At 44.4% G+C, this 17,562-nt stretch overlaps 1 protein-coding gene and 1 long non-coding RNA gene across 2 annotated transcripts in view; one reads left to right on the top strand and one right to left on the bottom strand.

The window, feature by feature from the left end:
• LOC146854873 (uncharacterized) overlaps window positions 1-12,850 on the top strand; it is a 56,701-nt gene extending 43,851 nt beyond the window's left edge. The window contains exon 2 of the long non-coding RNA XR_014981240.1: window positions 12,135-12,850. This is a non-coding gene — a long non-coding RNA (uncharacterized LOC146854873). The remainder of the gene's footprint in view (window positions 1-12,134) is intronic.
• LOC146854871 (sodium- and chloride-dependent GABA transporter 2-like) overlaps window positions 1-17,562 on the bottom strand; it is a 681,032-nt gene that overhangs the window by 44,237 nt on the left and 619,233 nt on the right. The gene's annotated exons all lie outside the window — the stretch shown is intronic.

Raw genomic sequence — 17,562 nt, 5'->3', positions numbered from 1 at the left:
TCAAATACTATCAGCATCATCCACTGACCTTATTGAAGTACAACATGGATCAACACTATCCCCATCTCTATTCAATCTATGTGTAGAACCACTAACAGACATTTTACAGCAAGCAAACATCTCCTTTCACATGTATGCAGATGACACACAGCTATATATCAAGATTACATCGCTGGAAGAGATCAACATCATGAACCTGGCATTAATGAGGACCATTCATTGGCTAACTAATAATCACCTTAAGCTTAACCCGCATAAAACAGAATTCCTTCTGATTTCCCCCCAGGAAAGTTCAGCGAGGATAATGGAATGGATCAAGTTGATCACTGTGGTAAACTGTACTCCGTGTCTAGTGGAATCAACCAAGTCTCTTGGATTTATGCTAGATATGAACCTGAACATGCAATCCCACATTAACACGATAGATAAAAATGCCAACTTCCATCTAAGCTATCTTAGAAAACTGAAACCATTCATAGCTACATCAGACCTCAAGACGGCAGTCCAGGCATTAGTCATCTCAAGGATTTAATACGGATGCAAAACATTATCAGAACTACCCAAGATTTCAACAGCCCCACTAAAAGCTGGTCTCAATGCGGCCACAAGACTCATAACAGGCTCCAGAAAGTTTGACTACATCATCCCACATTTGAAAGCGCTTAACTGGCTACCTCTCGAAGCAAGAATCCAACTAAAGATGACATGTATCAAACACAAAGCGATACACTATAAAACGCCACTATACCTAACCCAAAAAATCACATTATCTGGAGGCAGCAGTTTGTCTCGGAGCAATAGAGACCTCTTACTGAAACCTGCCCTCTTCCGAAAGAAGAGAACTTATGACAGAGAATTCTTTGGTGCTGCACCAAGAATATAGAACTCACTACCCCCGAGCATTAGAAGGATCTCGTCCACTTCAGTTTTAAAAAACAGAAGGTAAGACTTTTCTTATGAGCTAATATGAGCATAATAACAGAAGACCAGGCACTCTTAAGATACTTTCTAGATAACGTACTATGTTAACACAAATCGGTTTCTAGAAATCGTTAGGACATGTATGTATGTTGTTGTAAGCACAAATGTCTCAATCTCTCAAACTGATTATTTACGATTGTAACTGTTGCTTAAAGGTTGTGTCAAACCTGCTATCGAAAGTTCTAGGCTATGGAATCGAGAAGCACTCCAATACCCTAATTTGGTCATGTCTGCACTATATAAAACACTGAATAAATAAATAACAACAGACATGGGGATGTAATTTGACGGGACATAAGTTCTATTCTCACTTTCTCTACTTGTGCATGTACTACAGGTGTGCCTAGGAAGTAATCTATACGTACATAGGTTTTGTGAGCAGCTGAAAATAATGTTTAATCTGGTAAGGTAGGATGTGCAAGTCTGCCGGGCAGCTCTCCCTAGACTAGGCTAAGCCTTTCAGGGTGTAGGCCAGATTCGGCTAAAGCGTTGGCCTGATTCATCTTTGTCATTATTTATTACTAGATTTTGATATCCTATGATCAGAACTGCTGAGTCTAGGATCTGCACAGTATCAATGATTGCTCTGATTCAGAATGATTCCTGATTCTCTTCATGGCGTAGACAGTTGTAAAGGGTAAAACATAGCCCAACAGGATGGTAAGCCAACATTCTCCCCCTAATTTCACCTATCTTATCCTCTACCTTACCTTGGAAGTTCACAGAGATGAGTATAGCGACTCCTTCTCTTTTAGCTGGCCCAGAGGACAGGTATTTTTGGGGAACCACCCCAATTTCAGTTGATACCAACTCTCTTGAAGCAAGCATACACCCCCTGAACTTTGTTACAAGAAGGGCAGTATTGCTATTCTTTTGGTCAGTTTGTTCAAACCTCACATGTTAAGGCTGAATATTTTGATTTCAAAGCGGTCTGAGAGTAAACAGCTACTGAAAACCCAGAGTGTTTTCTGAGTGGGGTTTATTGAAGTGGAAATAATGGTCCCATATTGTTGGTGCATTGGAGCCATCCATGTAGGGGAATTTTAAGGACAGGAGTGAGGCCGGACTAAATGAGTTTTACTAAGTTTAAAACATAACAATCCCCAAAACCAAGCTAGAACATTATAACAATCAAATTGCCCATTTAGAATGAGTAATAAACATTTGTGTACTTTGGGCAAAGCTCAGACTAGGGCACGGCCAACAAACATCAAGGGAGAACAACTGCTATCTATCATTCCTCCCATGCCCCTCCCACCCCCAGCAGAGCAGAGGGTCTGGGGACGCAATTGGACCCAACAACTACAGTCTTACTATCCATACCAAGGCCATCATGTATCTTGGCAGCCTGTTTCTTTCAACAATTGGTACAGCACCGCCTGTAGTTCCTGTGGAATTGTACCAGGATCTGGTCACAGGGTTCTCTATGATCCTATCACACGTTGCCACAAATAGGTGCGTCTTGGCGAAGCTCAATCTGGTCCCTTGGTCATACTTTGCATTACATCGTCAGGGTGACCCAGGACTGGTCAGGCCTCAGATAGCAATCAGATCTTGTGTACCTTACTTTCATAATGGAAGATAAGTCAGAACGGTTGACCCCATCAGATGTGATGCCTTTGATCCCTATGCCTTTGAAGAGAGATCTTGAAACAGAGCCAATGTATGGCCTTGAAAGATGAGAGAAGGCATGTCTTACACTTTTCTAAGTATCTCCTTTTTAAGTTGGAAGTCATGAATGCAGACTGTCCAGTGATCTTGTGTTTTTTCTTCCAGGTTGGCCTGCTCAATGGACTCTGTCCTGTTGGACATTTACCTTTTCTGCCCTGGCCAGTATCTGCTGAAACAGAGCACCCGTGATACCAGTGATGTCAGACACCTTCAGGGCTCCTCTAATTTTGATTTAATTTCTGCCGAAGCAGTCCCCGCAATCTTCGGTGTGGGCTTACAGATTGATTTGCTGCTCCTGCAGGCACACTATTTCATGTTGTAATTATTCAATTTCATCACCCCGTGGTATTACATTGTCCTCTAATGTGGACACTGTCACCCAGAGCTCTGCCATCCCGTTCCACCTTGTGAGTTCTTGCTTCACCACCTGTTGGTTTGCTCTGAAAGATTCAAAAAGGGACTCCATTAATACTTTGGGAGTGGCGTGGACTCATCTGCACCATATTCCAGTGCTGGACCTCACTGGGAGGATGGGCACTTTTTAGTTAAGATGTTCGCATATCATGTAAGCATGTCCTGCACATTATGGTCTTTTTTGCTTTTATTCACAGCCATAGTCACTTCCACCTTAAACCAGGACACAAGCAGATTTTTTATCGGTGGTAGATCTGATGCCCCTGTATTCCGAATCAGGACTCCAGCCTAGTAGCACCCATTCACTAGGATCAGCAGTTTATCACTTTATTAGTGATCCAACCTTTGAGACATCTCCTAGGATATCTGGGAAGAGCACATAATTCAGCTCTGGTTCTTTGGGGTCCGACAACAAGGTCTTACCACACTCACACCCCATTGAACAAATACATCTACTAGTGGGAAAAAAGCTTTACTTGTCTAGACGCCTCTTACTTTGTCCTGCTGCCCTTGCCCTTTGCCATTGTTGAATGCCACTTGAATGTCAAGATTTTCTGGGCCCCAGTATTGCACAGTGCCTGGCTCTGGGGAGAGGCTGCTGTGCTGTGAAGGTCTATTCTTCCTGCTAGCTATTCACCCCTGTGGGGGAACACCACTCCCTATTCGTATAGAGCTTCAACCAGGGATGGCTCCTTAGCTTCTTATGCTGCTGCCTTCAGCCACTCTCTCATCCATGAGGCTGTGCCCAACACATTCTGAATGATACAGAGGCACGCTTCTCCTCCAAGCCTCATCATCGTCCATACTTCCAGTATTGCTCGGGGGAAGTGCTCCTTCTGAGCCCCTTCAGTTCCCAGGGTCGAGTGCAGTGATGTAGACAGAGTCCAGAACAATCACGCCCAGTAGCTGTACTACCTGTCAGGCTCCAACACTCTATAACCATTTCTTTGGGAGTCACGATTGCTAATTTGATCCAGCACCACCAGGGAAGAGCAGCACCTGTCACTTCCAGGAAACCTGCCATCATCTTGGCCATGCTCCCAATTTTTTTATTTTTAAGTAGAAATTACACCAAAAAGCACAAAACACCAATGATAGTAATTACCTAGGCGCAATTTGAGTCTGACCTAATTGTGGGCTCGACCGGTTCCCTCTGTTATCTGTTATCTATTTTTTCTGTGCCTTGGAATCCCTGTCACTGCCCCTCTTTTCTTGGCCCCTTCTTTAGGCTACCCATTCTTTACGCTCATGTTATCCTATGTTAGCCCACCGGTTCCCTTGTATGTATTTATTCCGTCTCTAGTGGCCTTGTGCTGTTTGTCACCTATTCCTTTACTAAGCTTTGTGTGGCTTTACTTTCGTTCATTTTGATCCTATCTTTGCTTTTTATATTTATTGTCATGTTTGGGGCTTTTTCTGCTCTTCCCAGTTAGCCTTTTTTTCAGGATTCATGCAACCTATTATGAAGATGTATTCACGACGACTGGGGTAATTTTGTACCGCCCTGCACATAACTCGCAATACTCGTCCTGCTCCGTGTCACTGTAAAAAACAGGTCCTGCGGTGTCCTAAAACTGCGTTGGCAATGCGGCTGCCCGCGGCCCCCCCCCCTTAGTCCCATTTGGGCATTTCCCCACCCCCACTAATAATGGGGGACTCTAGGAGGAGTCCCCTTATCAGACGCGTCACTTCCGGCACGTAGAGGAGGGGGAGGTATTTATGCCTCCCCCGGCCATCTTGGCGTCCTCTTTGCGCCGGACACGCCGTCGTAGAGTGGACAGTCTGTTGAATGGGTTACCACGCATCTTAACGCGGCGTGAGGGCACCCAGGAGTTGTCATAGCCTGATTTCAAGATATGGACATCGAGAACACTCGCCTGTTTGTTACACAAGCCTGGCATTGTTTGTTTCTCTGTTTGGGAAGGCAAATTATGAGTCTTGCCACACTCTGGGGGGATTATACAGCCAAGGGCCACCAGTCAAGTATTTGATCAAGCTGCATGCACTTATGTCTCAGGCTTTAGAGGAGGCAGTCTTGTAGTGCGGCCCCTGCTGTTCAGCTGCTGGCGTTTTAGCGCCGCTAGACAATTTAAGGGTCTTATCTGAGATGTCCAGGGGGCATTATACCTTGGCTCTCGCCTCTCCCCGGGTAGAGTTTGGGACGATCTCTGTGGTGTGACTGGAGTGGTTTGGAGCAGCAGCGCAGGGTGTTTTAATGCAGCTTTTATGCCTGGCCGTGAGGCTTGTCCTGCGCCGCAGGCTGCTATACATGGGGTGTGTGGATGTGGTTGATGACCAGAACGGTCGACCGAGGGCTCAGAGACTATTGGAAACTGACCAATGAAATCAACGTGTGCAGGGCTTCGGACCGGAGGAGTGAAACCTTAGTCTTTTTCAACCGGCACATTGGCTAGCTACTGTATTAGTGACTGACTTAGTGTCAGTGACACTTGTTTGTTTTGGGCTTTACCTCGGTCATCACCGGCATTTCTACTGGCTGGTCTGCGTGATGCATCCGGGCGCTGCTAGGCACACAAGGTGGTAATTCTAATCGCAGAAGGGTCTGTGTGTCCGTGCGTTATATGAGATATGTGATGCCTCAGTTGGACATGAGGTACTTATGATATGCGCCCTTCTACAAGTGTTAGTGGGATACACTGCTGATTGAGTGGATGCATAAGGTGTTATGCTATTTATAGTTCCTAGCTGCAGCTACAGGGTTGTGTTAACTGAGCTGTATGATGGTGGTCCGATTAACCCAATGAGTTAGGTAATCCCTGTGATGTCATGATGAGGTTGATAGAACAGGGTAATAGGGGCAGATGGAAGTAAGTTTCTCTTGGATGGCCGATACAATGGGTAATTAAAATAACCTGGTATAGAGTCTCTTCTGTAAGGTGCATAGTGTGTGACTGTGGGCGTGCGGTTGGCACATTACATTTGCCTCTAGGATAAGCTGGTATCTCTGCCTAACCACCTACGGGGTGGGCAGGTGTCAGCTTAAGTGTGTACTTTCTTCTCCTGACTAGAGAGGCGGGTTCAGCCAGGCTTAGGTGCATACCCTAACCAACCAGAAACGCTATTTACATTGTTGGTAGAGAATGCCTAGGAGTTGTTTGCAGTCCATTCGCAGCCGCCCCACAGGGTGAATGTTTTAGGCCACTAGGTTTGTGGAAGGCTCTGGTTTGGGAGCCTGGTGAAGAGCTAAGGTCAGGCTAGTAGGTCTCCGTCTTTCGCCGCACCGTTGAGTCCCAGCCATGAGCGGATTGTATCAGGGAGAGGTGGGTGTGGGTCAGGAAGCGCCAGGCATCAGTAGCACTGAGCGGCTTACAGACAGATGTGGTACCCTATCCAAAGGGCATCGGGGAATTAGAGCCCTACTCCGAGGTACCGCCTTAAATGCTTGGAGGTCTGTTTTGCACCGCTTTCCAATGGAAACAATTTTCTAGCGGGCTGAGCTGAGCGTTTTTGCAGGCGTAAGTAACCGTATCAGCTACCAGTCCAAGCATGCTTCTGGCACTAATTTACTCAGATAACGGGGACAGGAAGTAAGGCGGGCCGGATAACTTTCTTCTACCTGCATTGGCACATCTTGTCAGGAGTAATTGTCAAAGGGATTGCACTTCAGCTGGGTAAAGTTGCACCCATCCACACCAAGCAGATTGTGTAAGATCACCCTGGGCCGCATTTACACAGCCCAGTAGTAGGCCAGTGTGGTTGTCAGTGCCATTAATTATTACATTGAACTAAACAGGACGTGTGACCGTGGGTTACAACAGCAGAAGTTTGGGGATAGCTAGACCCCACCCATTGTCTAGGTGTGGGTTTAATTAGTTGGAGTTGGCACTCTTGTTTGAACAGGGGTTCGAGGCTACATGAGGGCATCACCGGGTCTCAGACCGAACACGGGCATTGTGCGTTTCCCAGGGGGCAGCAATTGAAGGCAAGGCTCTTTCCGAATCTGTCACCAGAACACAAGGTAGTCAGGGCCAACTTGTCCGTTGGGTGACTTGTGCAGGCACCTGTGTAGCCATCACTCCACGAAGGGGGGAGTTGTCTCAAATAGAGGGCACAATGCATATATTGTTTCAAACCAGATTCAACACCATTAATGTGTTCACCAGGGTCTAGCAATCAAAGAAGGCTGTGCAATCACCTGGCAAACGGTGCAGATTAAGTGCACTCTAGAACCAAGGTTAGGTGACACAGGAGTGTGACCCAAGATACACAGGTGGCGGAATGGCAACGCAGGATTTTCAGCTTATGCTGGGTAGGAGGTTCCGTATCACCAACTAGCAGGGTGCCAGGTGGCATAAATCAGTAAATATGTGTAAGAAGGACATAGATGCAGGTCAGGAGAGGTTTGTCTAAGGTAGTACGTATTGCCAGGCATGGTTAACAACCCATCCACACCAGTTGGATAGTCACCAACTGACACCGGGAACCTCGGATCCTAATAATCATTGGAAGACACACACGATTCTGTGGTCTCGTGGGGTATGTTAGTCCCACCCTGAAGTGTAGAAGGCAATAGAACTGCACATGCCACTATTGTGGGGGTGACAGATGCAGCAATTTGATCCCTGCTAAAGCAAACCAAGGTTCTTATGGCCAGACGCACAACATACAACCGTTCACCCTTGCCTCACTGAAGGTAGTCTGTTAGCAGAGGTATAGAACGGGACGGCTTGCGCCAGGGTGCGGATACTGCATGGGCAACACAGCAGATAGGCTGCTGCCAGACGAGGGTGCTTGCGGGCTGGGAGGCCAGGCAATGTATCAGAGCCAATCCTAAGGACCCCTCTCCCCTACCGAACTGCCTGAGAATGCGATTTCAGTGAGTTGTGCAATGTCGTAGGTATTTTCCCGTCCATACAAGGGCAGAAGGGTACATTGCAGGAAACTGCATAAATAGAGTGGGGGCAAGACCTATAGAGCATCAGGGATCTCAGCTGGTTAGCAGGGACGTTGGCATCTGTGATAGAGCATTAGTCAAGCAAGTCTGGGAGTAGGCGTAAGTTCTCTCCAAATTGTTGTTGTGACTGCAATAGTGTGCGCTAGGCGGAAAACAGTCTTGTTCGCTATGGATTATTATAGAGGTCTGTGCACATGTCGGTTCAACCTCAACCAAGAGATGCACTCTGCTCCCAGGTCGGGCTATGGGTCGCTTCAGTGATGCACGAAATGCCCCGTCCACATAGCCAAGTATATAGGCTGGTTGTGGAAGCAGTCCTATAAACGAGTGGGCTGCGGTTCCATTGAACCAGGTGATAGGGGGCACATAAGGCTAGAGAGCTGCAACTACAGGGTTCAGGAGGTGGGAGCCACTTCAGCTTGAAAGAAGATAGCGATGTTTAAGAGTAGAGCCCCATCCTGGGAGGCCATCACATCCTTGCAGGGCATGCGAGACACTGGTCCTTTCCCAGAGAACCATAAACCGCTCCATGCGCAAATTCGCAGAGCAAGGGGCTTTGGCTTCATCAAGCATGAGCCATGCCGGGCAAACACCAAAGGTTATTTTACAAAGTTGGAGTGCACTTGGCACAGGTGGGCTTGGATCTGTTCCTACTGGACATGAAGATGGCCCGTGAAGTTGCAGGTTGCAGTGAGAAAGGAACTGTTTTGGTAGGGGGGCTCTTTAGGCGATGGTGGCCGCCTCCAGAGCTGTGGCGGAGTTACAGGGCTATCTGGAAGTATATGGGTCCAGAAAGGTTACCTCTGCAAGAGCACAATAGGAGTGCCAGAGCCAAATCACAGGAACCTCGTGTGGAGGGTCCTGGAACAACTACGTCGGTGCCCCGTTAGTCCTTTGTGCGGTTGTGGGTCTGAACAACCGGGGGTTTGCCTTGCTAAGATCCGCCCTGAAAGGGACGTGAGTGATAAGGGACCAATGTGTCACGTGATCCAGTAAGGGGATCACCCTCCATAAGGGTAGCGCTGATTGGTTTCTCCACAGTGCTTGGCTCATCAGGGGGCAGGGCAGCATAGGTTGGTACAGCTGCCTGCCCTTGGATCGCCCGTAAGATAACCCACCATATTGCATACTTTTGTATGGAGTAAACCTGCAGCAATATTTTCCCAAACAAATGTTGTGTTGTGTATTTATTTATGCATGCATACTCTGTTGTGGTAATAGTGGGGTGTGATGCCATAATGGGACTATAGGAAAGCAGGAAAGGGTGGACATAAATTGCCTCCGATCTCGTTTTTTAGCTATCATGTAATGCGCAGGAACAAAAGTAGCATTTAACAACGACTCATTTAGAGCAGTTCCTTATTAAGTCATCTGCCCGTCTGCTGCAAAGTGCCTACGGCCACCGCTAAGTGCCTGATTTATACACGCGGCTGGCACACGGTTACTGTGTGTGCTCATTAGCAAGAAGGTTACGATCGGGCTCTTGTTTAAGTGAGCACTTTTTGGGTGTTCACGTACAGTGATGTAACTACTGGCAAAAAACAGGGATGTCCTTTCTCAGCCGGTCACATTGGTTTTTCTCTCCATTCTTGTACACTGGCCTACAAAGGTTGTAGATTGTTTACACTACTAACTCCACTAGATCTCTTCACATCTGAGGTTGTACTGTTACAGTTTTGTACGTAAGCCCTGGTTCCGGTTGTTCTAGTACAACAGCTAGAAATGGGTGAGCCAACAAATTAATACAGAGAGTCAAGCCAGAGCTGGGCCGACCCGAGCCAGGGGCCGGCCTCTGAAGTCACAGATGAGCCAAAAGTCTGGCTTGCTCTTAGCACCCGAGCACTGAAACTATTTTGATGTGTAAGTCATCCAAGAAAGATCAAGATTAACTACAATAGTTCTCTTTAAAGAAATTTCTTCTTTAAAAAGCGGAAAAGTTTCACTTTCACCAAACATAAACTTAGAAAAATTCATACCCCTCCTCCCGCCCTGAGTGACGACAATATCATCATTGAACTAAGAAGCAAGTTAATTGTTGTACAGCGCACACCCTGAACTCATGCACCGGAGCCTGCACACACCAGTGCAGCAGGGACGGGCGTGGTCTCACTTTCCAGGTTTATTGTTGTGGTGACAATGCACGGAACTGGCTCCTGCGAGAGTGGAGTAGGGTAAACTGTGTGTGTGGGGGTGCGCCGCCCCTCTGATAACCTAGACAGCCTGGGTATGTGTAGTGGAAACTTGGCGGGGGGTAAATGAAAAGATACCTCCCCACCTCCTGTGATAACCCAGGCATCCTGGGCATCTGTTGTTTATAGTTGGTGGGAGGGGAGGGGGTGTAGTGATAGTTCCCCGCGTCTTTGTCTTAGTCCCTCCTTGTCACTGCCCTCCTCCCTTAACAAGCATTTGCAATGCAATAGCTCTCGCAGTTACACGAGTTAAAGCTATTGGCATTGTAAATGACAATGCCTTTTATTTATGTTTTTAAAACGAAAACAAAAATAAAAGACATTGGGGCATATGCATCAACATTAGCATTTGCGATTCCTTATTAGCGAAAAATAAGGAATCGCTAATAAGGAATAGCAAAAGGCTATGCATGTAGGAATCGCTATTCAAATAGCGATTCCTTAACATTCCTTATTACCGAATCGGTAATACCGAATCGGTAATAAGGAATACCTACCCATTCATTCCTATGGGCTTGGAGGCCCATAGGAATGAATGTAAAGCCATTCTGTATTAGCGATTCGGTATTACCGAATCGCTAATAGCTGGAGCACTTTCAAGGGTGCCAGGGTGTCAAAAGGACACCCTGTTGCACCACTGAAAATGATATGTGCACATATGTTGCACACACACATGCTCTAAGGGCATGTGTGTGCGCAACATGACACTTTGAAAAATGCACAAAAGTGCATTTTTCAAAGTTTTTGCAAATTACCATGCAGTTCATCTTCATGGTAATTTGCTCCCCTTATTAGCGAAATCGCTAATTTTTTAACTTTGATGCATTGCATTTAAGGAATCTCACTTTGGGATTCCTTAAATGCAAGAGCTATTTAAGGAATCGGTATTTAAGGAATCCCTATTTAAAGAATCGCTATTTAAGGATTCCTTAAATACCGATTTCTGCTTTTGGGTTGATGCATTGGGATTGGGTATTTTTTACTTAATACCGGGAGCTAATAAGGAATCGGTATTTTACCGACTGGATTTTGGCTTGATGCATAAGGGTGCTAGTTATTTGCAATGTCAATAGCTCAAACTCGCGTAAATGCGAGACTAATTGCATTGCAAATTCTTGTTTCTGGTTGACATTTTCTCTTCTTATTTGATTCACCGCATGTTGTTTAGAGTCTTGCTTCCTGATATGTTGGTTTTCTATGTGCGTAAGCACTAAGGCCTCTTTTGGTTTCTTCTGGCCTACCTGTGTGTCTAGCTTTTTCTATGGTATGACACTTTTTTGCTTGCCTCCTTCTAACTATACACCTAGGATGCCATGCTCTGATGCATCCAGACTTCCATTTCGCTACTTAAGTTGGTTAGGCTGTGCCGCTTATGTTTAATTCATTTTCTATAAGTGCACCTTTGAGCAGACTTGGTTCATATTCTGTAAGTTAGTTGCTCTTTATCCTCTGTTCCTGTCGCCTCAATATCTTTCTTCCTTTTAATCTGAATCGTTTTTTTCTTTTATTGTTGCTTGCCAGATATATTCCAGTGATTTATCTCCACTTCCTGGATCCTCATTATCTGCTGCTACTGATACTCTTGTAGCACCTTGGTTGGCTCCTTTTTCCCGTAAACTGCACCCATTACTTTGGTTTTTCTTTCTTCACACACTCCTTTCATCCCTGATATCACTTTTTTGGCTTTTGTGACTGAATCTGTCTGGATTGCACCCTTCATTCTTGCACATCCGGTATCACTTTTTTTCGGTCTCTCCACGGTTACTGTTAAGTCTGAGCCTTTTACGTTGCACATTGTGGAATATTCCAATCTTTCACTTTTCCTCTTTGTATATTCCTACCTCTTGCTCGAGGTTTGGACTAAGCACTGGAGATAACTATTGGTAATGTTTTATCTGTCCGTTCATGAATTGGTTTGAGGAATGAGATTGCCATCATCCTTTGTTTCCCATTTCTTTTTTTAGAATGGTGTCTTGATCTTCGTCTATGCAACACCTCCACAACCCCATCATCCTTGTGGTTCTGTTATCCCATCAGTTCTGCGCCCTGAAGAACGAGGTGGCTACATGGAAGCCTGACGCCGAAACGCGCGTCGGCACACCTAGTGACAGGAGTTACTCAGTGGTGCATTGACTGAATAAGAAGAGTTTGACACACTTTAAAAGCTTTAACTTACCTCTTTTTCATTTAAGCACATGAGGAAAATGTTGTACAATTAAAGATAATGTTCATACGAATGCTTTATAATCAACAGAATCTATATAAAGACTCTCAGTGTATTACATGGTTTAAAATTATTTCTCTAGTTCTGTTCAACAGTTGATTTCTCAATATTGTTCTGCAGTTGTCACCACTAGCAACAGTTCTGTGGTTCCTCTCCTGAACAGTTATTTTTACTGGTTTGTTTTGAATGTTTGTTAGATGTAAGGGTATGACTGAACGTATGATTGATATGTGTTAGTTGTGTTGTGGAGTTTGATATGTCTTTGATGTTTTTAATGTCTTTGTTCAGATTAACTTGTGGTGGAGGTTATCTCTGTGTTGCATTTATGTCTATTGCGTTTCACTCTAAGAAAGATTATGTATGTCATTCTAAACTGATTTGTTCTACAATACATTTAAAAATAACTGAAAATATATATATTTTTTTACCTTGAACAAAATAAACCTCTAGAAATTACCTCTGATACTCTGTCAATTTTGTGTTATTGTAGGTTCAGCTGCAAATCTCTTGTTCCTCATTTGGGAAATTATTTTGTGAGTTTCATCCAGAGACGCACTGCGCTCATTTTTGCATCAGTCAGGTGACATTTATTCCCTTCTCGTGTAGGGTGTTTTAGACACAATGGAGAATGGGCCGGACACAGCAACTAGGTTCTGACGTAGAGGGTGATTTATTTCTTGGCCAATGGCCTACCGTTCCACCATGGGGACGGAATAAATTATTCCGTCCCCATGGTGGGGAGGACACCTGCCTACTTTATAACTGACCACCAAGCAGGTGGTCATTTATAAAAACATTGCCAGGAAATGCAGTGATAGTCGCGCCTGGCAATATGTATTACTCAGAAGGATGCGGCCCTATAGCACACAGTAATTCTTTTTTCCCAAAACAGGATTTTCTTTTTGTAAAGAATAAAATATATGCTCCCTTTGCCATGGGAGTCTTCTATCATGGCACGGGAAGCATTATAATATTTTTAATGTTCTTTACCACCAGGTTTTACCATCTAAACTGGGCGGGTGGACATGTAGCCTTTTACCTAATGACCCCTACTTCCCAAGGCCATTGGAGAAGTTTGGCCACGGCAGAGACAGGGTTGCCTAATTGAAGGGCAGCCCACTTTTAAATCAGGTAGGCGGACCTTCATGTTGGTAGTATGTATACATATAATTCACCCCCCTTGTATTTTAAGTCCCAATCCACCACATGAGTACACATCAAAAGTCCTCATGACCTCTCAGGAGGCACTTAAAGAGACTCACAGCGTATCAAGCAGAGGCCAACAGCAGGGCCCAGTCCAAGTCCAGTTGGCATTGGTCAGCCGGGTACTTCCAGGAAAAGGCCTCTTGCCTTGTGTTGTCTCCCTATAGCCACATATGCGGTCAGCAAACTGATTTTTGCAGTCCACTTGTTTGTCCTGGGTTCAAGAGGGAACAGATCTAGACCTTTAGGGCTCCTCTCAGGTCCCAAACAGGACCCGTTGTCTTTTGACCTTCCGCAGGCCCAGAAAGTGTTCTGATGTGTGTGCTTGGAGATACCACATTTAAGCCTTGAATGAGCTAGTGGGTGAGAATAGCTCCTCGACATGATCTTAGCCAGGGGATAGAAGTTATCTGGGGTACCCCTACCAATTTTCGCAGCAGTTCCTTATTGCCTTACTGCAAACAAGCCCAAAATGCCAGTTATCAGCATTTTGAAGATGCCAAAAGTCTTCAAACTCATTAAATTTGACATCCTGTTCTCTCCCATTCAAGTGTGCCCCCAATGTTATATGTAACATCCGTGACAGACGTCTTGTGGGACAAAAGCAGCTTCAACAACCAGGCAGGGGATCCACAAGTTTGCCTCAAGTTTTATATGTGAATTTAGAGGACTAGTCAAGCATGATTCAATACTGTGCTGTCAAGAACACCCACAGCCCCTTGCCCTGCGCGAGTGTAACTCCTATAGCATCTTCAGAAAACAATTAAAAGCCTTTCTGTTTGGTCTTTGTATCACTCCGACTCTGACTTCCTCATCAGCTTTATCACTAAGTAAGCGCCGAGATGTCCCCGGGTGAGTCGTGCGCTATAAACATCCCCTTAACATAACATACCATCCTGCGTATTCGGTGATCAGTCAAGTCATCTCTGCCCATTGAGGCCATCCTATTGCTTGTTCCTGGGAGGTGTTTATCACCTTTTTCACACGTATTCAGGGCTAATAACTGACTGGGACCTGGAAGAGGCTTATGTTAATTATTTTTCGGACGGGTCAGGCAGGTAAAAATTAACTTTCTAAAAGTTATTTTTCCTTAAAATGTATTAAAAATCTGACTTTGCCATTGAATTGGATTGTATTAACTATTAACTTAGATTCACAGCACTAACCTGCACCAACTTTGGTGAACCACTACAGCTACAGCTAAAATTCAAGTAAGAAATCACTGTGAACTGCATTTACCACAATGCTAAGGGGCGAACTGTGCTGGGAGGTGAGGCAGTGTGCTCCCAACCCCCCTTTTATTAAAACTAGTTGTTTAATTGGTTTTTTTTGCGGGCCTCTTTACCCAAATACAGTAATTTGCACTCTAGTAATTTTCTACTTAGGAAAGCTAAGCCTGCCACAGTGAAACTAGCGTTTAGCTCATTGTCACTATAGGGGCATGGTCACATTCATTTTCTACATGTTGTACTTTTAAATACCATGCGCAGCATCTTTTGGATTACAAGGATTACATTGTATTTCAAACAGAGGATTTACCTGTTAAGAAGGGTTTTCTTTGACAGCTCGTAGTGCATGTTCACACTGCAACAATCAGGATACACTGAGTAGGCCTCAGGCCATATAGTTGGTGGCTCTTGGAATGTTAGGAGTAAGCATGCACCTACCACGAGTAGGGTCCAGTAAAGGTCTCAGTAAAATATTCTCTTGCTCAACCCTAGGTAGCTGACAAGGAGCAGCCAGACCTAACTTAAGAGACAGGAGTGCAAAGCATTTAAAAACACCAATACATCAAAGAAGTAAGACACAACACACAATAAAACTCCCATACTAATTCATAAAATAGGAATTCGTTTTATGAACAAATAGACACTTAAATGACATAAATCCAATGTAGAGAACTGGAAATATGAGCTTTTTCAAGATTAACCAATTTATATTGCTTAAAAACCTATAGCGCCACTCTGGGGCATCTGGTCGTGCTTGACTGGGACAAAGCTACGTTTCAGGCTGACGGCAATGGAGCCCTGGTCGGATAAGCTAAGAGGCGTCCCCATGCCAATATTTTACCGTCACACTTAGAAACTTTTCTGGAGCTTTTTCTTCCAACGGCATTCAACCCTCCAAAGCAGGCCAGTTTCAGAGAGTGTTTGCTAGACTGAATTTATGCGAGGCCCTAGTCAAATCCTGGAAGTCCGTAGCATTCAGCGGGACGAACCTAAAATTCTGACCAGGTTGAGGTTGATTCAATACTGTGCTGTCAAGAACACCCACAGCCCCTTGCCCTGCGCGAGTGTAACTCCTATAGCATCTTCAGAAAACAATTAAAAGCCTTTCAGTTTGGTCTTTGTATCACTCCGACTCTGACTTCCTCCATCAGCTTTATCACTAAGTAAGCGCCAAGATGTCCCCGGGTGAGTCGTGCGCTATAAAAATCCCCTTAACATAACATACCATCCTGCGTATTCGGTGATCAGTCAAGTCATCTCTGCCCATTGAGGCCATCCTATTGCTTGCTCCTGGGAGGTGTTTAACACCTTTTTCACACGTATTCAGGGCTAATAACTGACTGGGACCTGGAAGAGGCTTATGTTAATTATCTTTCGGACGGGTCAGGCAGGTAAAAATTAACTTTCTAAAAGTTATTTTTCCTTAAAATGTATTAAAAATCTGACTTTGCCATTGAATTGGATTGTATTAACTATTAACTATTAGATTCACAGCACTAACCTGCACCAACTTTGGTGAACCACTACAGCTACAGCTAAAATTCAAGTAAGAAATCACTGTGAACTGCATTTACCACAATGCTAAGGGGCGAACTGTGCTGGGAGGTGAGGCAGTGTGCTCCCATCCCCCCTTTTATTAAAAATAGTTGTTTAATTAGTTTTTTTTGCGGGCCTCTTTACCCAAATACAGTAATATGCACTCTAGTAATTTTCTACTTAGGAAAGCTAAGCCTGCCACAGTGAAAATAGCGTTTAGCTCATTGTCACTGTAGGGGCATGGTCACATTCATTTTCTACATGTTGTACTTTTAAATACCACGCGCAGCATCTTTTGGATTACAAGGATTACATTGTATTTCAAACAGAGGATTTACCTGTTAAGAAGGGTATTCTTTGACAGCTCGTAGTGCATGTGCTGGAGCAGAGTTTTCTGTTGAAAATTTATCGTGTTTTAAGCTCCAGTTTCGTTTATATGGTTTAACTAAAATTATTAATTTTAAAATCACTAATTCATAGTTTGTTTTGTTGAAGTCGGACTTACCAACACTACAAATGAGAGAAAACTACACATGGGAATGCATATATGTTGCTTAATAATAATGTGCTGTTTTAATTAAATGAATGTTGCAAAGTGCTATTTGTTTGGAGCACAAAACGCTTTTGAAATAACGTGTATTAATGCTTTATTGTGTTGCTAGAGGCTAGATAATTACATACACATAAGGGTATTAGTGGGAGTTAACACTGTTCTATCATTATGCTGTGGTAACGTTGTTTTGTGTTTCTTTTAATTAAGATGGTTCGTTTTGGCCTAAAACAAGATGGCTGCCTTTTACAGCCTGCGCTCGAGTGAGTGAATTTTGATGGAAGGCCTTGCTGAATATGGTCGAGAGTCACCTGACCGTAGCGTTTGCCTGGTTAGAAAATCTTCCGTGAGGATGGCAGCTCCGGGCGTGATTCCAGCTGGCCTTGGACAAGGATAAAAGTACAATGAACATTGTCCGATTGCGGTGACTCTGCTAAGTTATCAAGGAAGAACATTTACGAAAGTAACATTTGCAAACTCGAGTTTCCTTCTTCCGTCTTTTTATTTTTGTGATTTTTCCTGAGCGGAGATTTTCTAAATGTAACCGAGAGACTTCCTTTCCTGTTCGCTCTGCTCAGCGGCTCAACGGATATCTAATTTTTGTTTGTTACTTTCGTTTGCAACATAACCTATAAAAATGTTAGACTAGA

Source organism: Triturus cristatus, chromosome 4_1, assembly GCF_964204655.1.
Source record: "Triturus cristatus chromosome 4_1, aTriCri1.1, whole genome shotgun sequence".
NCBI classification, from domain to species: domain Eukaryota; kingdom Metazoa; phylum Chordata; class Amphibia; order Caudata; family Salamandridae; genus Triturus; species Triturus cristatus.
Note: the sequence above shows the minus strand (reverse complement) of the source record. Positions and strands in the feature narration are given on the sequence as shown.